At 45.9% G+C, this 7,335-nt stretch overlaps 1 non-coding gene across 1 annotated transcript; it reads right to left on the bottom strand.

Moving 5' to 3' along the window:
* Nucleotides 1-6,274: 6,274 nt before the first annotated feature.
* Nucleotides 6,275-6,347, bottom strand: TRNAK-UUU (transfer RNA lysine (anticodon UUU)). Its single transcript has one exon. It is a non-coding gene; the product is annotated as a tRNA-Lys (tRNA).
* Between the last annotated feature and the right edge of the window lie 988 nt (nucleotides 6,348-7,335).

The raw sequence follows: 7,335 nt of genomic DNA, 5'->3' as shown, positions 1-7,335 counted from the left end.
ATAGGGTTTCGTGGCGCTCTTGGATGTTTTCGGGGTATATGGATATATATATATATATATAGGAGGAAGAAGTAGGTCGGTGGAGCTGCGAGGGCCCACGAGGATGGGGGCGCGCCCAGGGGGGCAGGCACGCCTCCCTGCCTCATGGCCTCCTCGCTTCTTTCTTGACGTCCACTCCAAGTCCCAGGATCACGTTTGTTCCAAAAATAACTCTCCCGAAGGTTTCATTCCGTTTGGACTCCGTTTGATATTCCTTTTCTGCGAAACACTGAAATAGGAAAAAAACAGCAATTTGTACTGGGCCTTCGGTTAATCGGTTAGTCCCAAAAATAATATAAAAGTGCTTAGTAAAGCCCATTAAACATCCAAAACAGATAATATAATAGCATGTAATAATAAAAAATTATAGATACGTTGGAGACGTATCATAGTCAGCTACTGAAAAGTGTTACCTCATATGATTACACAGCCTCCATTTCATAAATTGCATACCCGTTGAATTCATATATGAATATTACATATATTACTTCATAATAGAACCTTGAATCATCCAAGACTAATGAATTTGAATGCAACACTAACAATGGTGCATGTACATGATAGCTACATTGGTTGTTTGAAGAACATCACTGTAACTTTGGCATGCACAATAGAAAAGGATTATTTAGAAAAAAATGTGATATGTGAGTGTCCATTCTTTATAGCGTTGAATTGATATTGTATCTTTGGCCACGATACGCAGTACATATTGATTTATGTTGAAGCGATGCACGTCCACGATCGCTAGATAATGATACGTGAATGAATTGTGCAATCTATCTCACACGCATACATATCTCATTTCTCTGTGGGCATCGGAATCACACACGCGCACTTCGTGTATTTCTCTCCCTCCGTCAAGGTTAGAACTCGTCTTTATACCCTGTCCTACAAGTCTCTCACACAGAAACACACACGCTGTCTCTGTCGGACATGCCCACCCCTTTAATTCCGCCCACCCACCTCCACTAATGTCTCAAAGTATTATTATGTCTCTCACACATATGCCTAAGGTTAACTCGAGTCATGGAACCATATGAATACAGACAATGGGATTCCAGAAGAGCACCTTTTGTTTTGAGATTTCGCTCTCTCTCTCTCCCTCTCTCTTACATACACACACACGCGCGCGCGCGCACGTGCGCGTAGACATTGTTTCTCTCTTCATTTTTTCCCGGCACTTGCATGCACACCGCTTGTTTATCTCTATGATGCTTTAAGTATGACTCGCACACATGCTATCTACCTATCCCTTAATATAGATATGTGTCACACAAACTCCTTCTCCCTATATCTAAGTGTCACTGCCCCCCCACACACCCACACACTTCCCGAAACCGAAGGAGTAGGGTGACACCTCGATCTTGATACTAATCTATCTACTGGCTTCTCTCTCAAACACACACACACACACTACTCGACACCGAAGGAGTAGGGTGGCACCTCGATCTTGATAGTAATCTATCTACTGGCTTCTCTCTCAAACACACACACATACACACATGCTCGCTAGTTGTGCCTCTATGCCTACCGCGCGCACACTCTCGATACGTCTTTCTCTCCCTCCCCCTCCCCACCCCACCCCACCCCCAACAATGATAGCAGAAGGGTACCAACTAGATCTTGATCGTAATCTATCAATTGGTTTCTCCCTCAAACACACACACACACATACACACACACACGCTAGTTGTGTCTCTGTGCCTCGCTTACACACACTCAATACGTCTTTCTCTCCGTAGCCCCCTCGATATGTAGACTTCTCGCGCACGCAACTGTAGTGACGATGACGCTGAACCCAGTGTGCCTTGTTTTTACCGGCCTCATGTGATAGTTTTTACCCTGTTTTCTATTAATTAACAAGGCAACCTTTTCTTTGTTCGGGGCAGACATAAAATATATCACTTCAAACCAATTATCATAGTAACTATTTTAAATGAAACTAGCTAGATGCCCGTGCGTTGCACGGAACATCAAGATGCATTTTTATGAGTAGTTTATCTTGTGAGAGAAAAGGAGGACCGAGGGAAGACCTTATTTGCAAATGTGGAGAGGGTGTGGGCATCTTTTTGCAAAATTGCCATAGTTTCCTTCCTATCCGTTATATATAAATCCGATGGCCTATATTGCAGGATGGCAGGCAACCATCATCACCAACTATGTTTTCTACTCCCTCCGTTCCTAAATATTTGTCTTTTTAGAGATTTCAACAAGTGACTACATACGGAGCAAAATGAGTGAATCTACACTCTAAAATATGTCTATATACACATCCGCATGTGGTAGTCCATTTGAAATCTGAAAAAGACAAATATTTAGGAATGGAGGGAGTATAAGAGTAGACATAGAGATATATCTCCAGCATCGTCCACAACAAAAATGTGTTGGACTGGTTAGCGTCGGATGCTCGCAACGCGATGACCTGAGTTCGAATTCTGTCTTTAACTTTAGATTTTTATATTATATATTATTTAATATATACTTCTTTCGCTACTGTACTGATAGTGGAACCCACAGAGTACTTAGAATACAAGATTAAGGATGGATTTGTTTCTTTTTAACTTTCTGTGCGAAGATGTAGCCACCCTACGAGTCATGTGTACACTGTACATGCAACTAACTTTTTATAGATGGAGAATCATACACGCAATTAACTCAAATGGATTGGATGTGACTCTATTATTTCCAGCATAAGAGCATGTCCAATGGCAGCTGGCAAATTTCCTCCCGCTTCCTTCCGTGGAGGACGACATCCAACGCCAGCGGCATACATTTTCACAACTCTAACCAACGAGAGGAAATTCATGCAAACACGGACTAATTTCATATAAGAATGAAGGATTTCGTATAAAAAAGCCAGATCTTCATATAAACATGATGGATTTCATTACATTTACATGAACTAAGCGGTGCTAATCCGGCTCTTGTGGTATAATTAATACCTAATCTAAATGGCCGCCCGCGGATGCCTTTGTCTTCTTCATGTCCGGCAGACACTTGAGGGGTCAACGAAGGTCCTCGGAAGAGACGAAGCAGCAAAGAAACCACCTGAATACGCAGTCATCACCTCGGCGGTGGCCTTCATGGGACCCAAGTGGCGGCAGCCTCCCGTGTTCTACTTCTCCTTGATGATGGCGGCGGACACGGAAAAGCTGCCACCGACTCGACGCTCTCCATGCACACGGCTTCTGTCTCTGCCTGCATGGCGCTGCCAAAGGCACAGGAGGCGCGCCCACAGACACGGGAGGCGCGACCACCGCATACAGTGGTGGCGCGGTACAACGCGGCAGCGACGACGCCCATGCCGCCGTGCTGCCGTGGAGCTACTCGCCACTCCTCATCGAGCTGAACTAGAGCGGCGAGTTGCAGAACCACGCGCCGGCTTGAGGCGGCAACTGCCTCCGTCGGGCCAAGCGAGGTTGGTGAAGCACCGACTGGCCTAGCTCGTATCTGGAGGGCTCGGCGGGCCACCCAGCCGGGTAGTATGCCGGAGAACGGCTCCTCGGAAGCCATCGGAAGAGTGGAGAAAATGGTGAAGGAGGAGATGGGGGAGCGGCGGAGGGGTGCGATTCTTGCCTGCTGTCTGTCTGGCCTCGTTTAAATGGAGGGCGGACGGTAGGAGCTTGGCCGACGTCTGGCCTCGTTTAAACTGAGGGCAGACGGGAGGAGCTCGGCGAACATTGCGTTTAATTCCGGCCTGCTCATGAACAAACGTGTGGCCGGAGTAGGTTTCTTGGTTTGCATGCGGGTTTAATGGAGGCGTTTGATGGATGCGAGGAGGCGTGTTTAGCCCGGCGTGTAGCGGGCGGCGCAGTACTATTCGATTTTACAGCTAGTACTCCCTCCGTCTAGGTGTGTAAGTCATCTTACGAAAACCAAATAATCCCAAAACACTTAGACGCGGTGCATTAACTTGTACCTCATTTCTTGTTTCTTGACATATCAACCAATAAGAGATGTGAGGTGTGCATGCTTTTAATGACTTGAGACTACCAAACACGACATGCAGTGGTTTAGTTCATTGCATGCAATGCTATTAATTAGAAAATAAACATTAAGTTCTCTCGTTTTCCCCTTCTCCTTGGTCACGGTGCACAATCTAAGATGACTTATTCACCTAGACAGAGGGAGTAGTAAACCAGTACAGTTCCTGGCTTTAATGCAGATGAGGGAGAGGGTAGCGGTTCCCGAAATGTTGAACGGCCAATGATGCATCCTCCTTCCATTAGCATCATGAATGCATGAGGGAAGTAATGGGAGGAGGAGGGGGAAAAGAGGCAGCCCGATGTGAATGCAACGCAGTTTGCACTCATATAAAGGCGCCCCTCCATTCCAATGCATCTACCACATCGTACGCACCTAAGCATCTACACTAAGCGCAAAAGTGCTCGCTCTAGACCCATGGTGGCTATGCGCACGAGCGGCCAGCGGCTGTGCCAGATGGTCCACGTCGTCGGCCTATGGCATGGCACCGAGGATCGTCTCCATACGGTGTTGGCGACTGGCTGGTTCATGGTCATCATGGACGCCAGCTACGACTATCAGTTGGACCAGATGATCGATGCCACCATCAACAAGTTCACCATCGTCAAGAAGCTCGTGGACAACATCGCTGTACTCCTCCAGCCCGTGCGCCCCAGCTCCTCATTGCCTGCCACCCTAACCGGCCTCCATGGCGAGAACCACTTTCAAGCACTGGTGGCCCTGCGACTGCCCGCTGACGCAACGAAGAATGTCCACCTGGAGGCCGCGCTCGCCGCGAGGCGCCTCGCCCTGCAAGAATTCGTCGACCTACACATCCACGTGTATGAGCAAGTCGTGTACATAGGTATCTACAAGGCCGGTGCGGACGCTGCGGCGTTGGCCTTTGTCAACCGGCTGGAAGCATTGGACGCCTTTGTTGAGAAGCACTGTCGTGGATTTGTCACGGCATATGTCCTAGTGTGAGGACTTAGTCGTGAGGCCAATGCAATTAGGTAGTATCTAGAACGGGGTTGTGTGAGACGAGAGATGCGGGATTTAGACAACTTCGGGCCCCAGGAAACATCATCCGCTAATAACCCTACATGTTGTTTGTGCCTAGGTCTTATTGAATATGCTCATGAGGGAGTTGCTGTGTAAGCCGGCTCTCCTCTAGTTGTGTCTAGCCCTCAAGATTTTCCTCTTGGGGTGCCCTGCCCCTCCTTATATGAGTTGGAGGGGTGGGTTACATGTGGAGTCCTACCAGGATTAGGACTCGTCTATCTTCTAATACAAGTCGGATACAAGTCTGGGTCTTGCTTCCTTGTAAGGAAAATATTCCTCATGCCTTTCCTCTTAAGCCGGCCCACCAGAACATAAGCCGTCCTTCCCACGAGTCACCTTCTGGGCCATTGGGTCTTGTCGATCGTCTGACCCACCTGCCGGGTCACTAATAAGTCGCCGAGGCTCGAGCAGGTCTCTAGTGAGTCGCGAAGTGTCAGCCGGGTCTCTGGTGAGCCGCCAAGTCCGGCCGGGTCATACCACGGGGTATATCCCCAACATTAGCCCCCAGTTTAATTTGGATTTATCCATGTTAAACTGATCCTGCAGCATAAACACAAGAACAAATTTGACAGGTTGTGCTCCGGGTTAAATATTCTTGTAAGCCGGCACCTGATCATCCTTAAGTCCTTGTCATTTCCTTCTAGAAAATCTGGGTCAATAGGCCAGCTTCATAAGCAATTTTCTGACATTGGTTTCTCATAGAAAAATATTGTGAAGAATAATTCATTTGATTCAGCTCCCAATCCTTAACAAAAATATTGGTCTTGAAATACTCATCTGATTTTCAGCCGGCTTGAAGATGTAGAACTTGCTGGTTTATCATTGCGAAAATATCCGGTTTGTAAATATTGATAGCACCGGGTCATAATTGTTGCTAACATCCAGCTTGAAAGTGTACCTCCCTTATATGCATATCACTTGTAGCCCCCAACTCTTAAGAAGGGAGCGTATTAACAGCTTAAGACTTCCTTCAATATAAATACTGTAACTTTGTAGAAATCCGGTTTGTTCATATAGGTCACCAATCATAAACTGACCATTTTGTACTTCCCATGTGTAGCCCCCAAGTGCCTGGTCATTACGTAATAATGAACAGGGACTTTGTAGATATGATCATGTAAACTTGAGCAGCAACGTGTAGCCCCCAAGGGCCGGCTCAGTAAGATAATTCTGAGCTGGGCCTTTATATGAAAATAGCATCATATGATGTAGTCTCCATTGTGGGGCTTGAACCCACGACCACAAGGTTAAAAGCCTTGTGCTCTACCAACTAAGCAATGGACCCTTGAATATAATGGATTAAGGCTTGTGTACTTTGAATTTTTTATAGGAGCAATTAGTAGCCCCCAAGGGCCGGCTCACCACTATGTGATAGGTCGGGTCTTCAATAAGGCGAGTTAAAAATGATTTTGCATTAGCCCCCAAGTGCCATGGTGCATGCTGGCAGTGACATGGGACTTGCGTATTTGATGTAATCTCAATCGGAATAATGTAGCCCCCAAGTGCCGGGTCGTAAGCCTGCAGCGACTCGGGACTATTCTTTCTATTGCAGAATAAATCATATCCATTGATAAAGAAATAGCCATTGCGCTGAAGCGACTTTGAAAACCTCAATCATAATACTGGTTATTGAAACCATAATAAAAATCCAGCCATGTTGGCTATTCAAGATTTGAATAATATAATCCGGTATAAAAACCTCAATCACTCAATATCATCATCAAAATCCAACCAATTCTGGCTATTAAAGATTTGAATATCTTATCGGTTGATAAGTAAATCCAGAGTTTAAATACCCGGCGGCTCTTGGCCGATGGTGACTTAATGCGCATCCATTGTAATCCGGGATTTTTGTAACCCGGCGGCTTATAGCTTTTAACAATTAAGAACTGATAACATCAATTTGAAACATCAATTTTGATGATGGGCTTGAACTTAATCATTTATGTAAGCCATAGCTCTGCATGTTCTGCACAAAATTTAAACAACATATGCCCTGGTGACTTTTCGTCAAAAGCCAGGGCGGGTAACAACCAAATATAGTCTTATGTAATTACTGAAAAGACTAAGCAAGGCCATTCAAACTTAAACATACTAGCGACTTAGAGTCAAAAGCTAGGGCGGGTTATCAAACCTCGCGTATATTTATATAACCAGGAAAACATACCCGCAGAATTGTCTTATACTGTTGGCTTACATCGCCATATGCAGTGAAGGTAACAATCCAATGATTTATAAGCACAGGATTTCACTGGTGCAATCCAAAATATG

Source organism: Aegilops tauschii, chromosome 2 (genome assembly GCF_002575655.3).
Source record: "Aegilops tauschii subsp. strangulata cultivar AL8/78 chromosome 2, Aet v6.0, whole genome shotgun sequence".
Classification (NCBI taxonomy): Eukaryota; Viridiplantae; Streptophyta; class Magnoliopsida; order Poales; family Poaceae; genus Aegilops; species Aegilops tauschii.
The sequence above is the reverse complement of the archived record's forward strand: the minus strand, read 5'-3'. Positions and strand labels throughout refer to the sequence as shown.